Consider the following 548-nt stretch of genomic DNA (forward strand, 5'->3'; position numbering starts at 1 on the left):
GACGCCTTGCTAGGGCACTGAAATGGTGCATGTTAGATGCTGACCTGACAATACTCATTGTACAAAAACCTTGTACAAAGTTGATGTGAAGGGCTGAATCCGCATCAGCAGTGGGTGATAAAAACGGCGGTCCACGTTGTGGAGCCACCGCAATCTTCCGTGCGGCAGCTCATTTAAATAGCCAGGGTTAGATAGCAACCCCGGCCCGATCACCTGGAGAGGGCTGACTGTCCATCCCCGGCAATAGCGCCAGCTGCCTGTGCGCAGGCGCTGATGCCATTTTTAAAGGGCTGTCACCCCTACTGGGAAATTTAAATATTTAAAAATAAAGAAAATAAAAATAAAGATATTTCTTCTGCCGCACTCCCACCACCCCCCCATAACAATTAAATTATTTTCCCTCTGCCATCCCAAAAACACTTACCTTGTCCATTTGACCTCTCCCCTGCTAAAATGCATAAACCTTAAACTCCAACCATTCCTACCATCCCCATACCCATGATGCTACCTTGACGCGGTTTCCCCCTCACCCCCCCACTGATAAATTT

Source organism: Heterodontus francisci, chromosome 6 (assembly GCF_036365525.1).
Source record: "Heterodontus francisci isolate sHetFra1 chromosome 6, sHetFra1.hap1, whole genome shotgun sequence".
NCBI lineage: Eukaryota > Metazoa > Chordata > Chondrichthyes > Heterodontiformes > Heterodontidae > Heterodontus > Heterodontus francisci.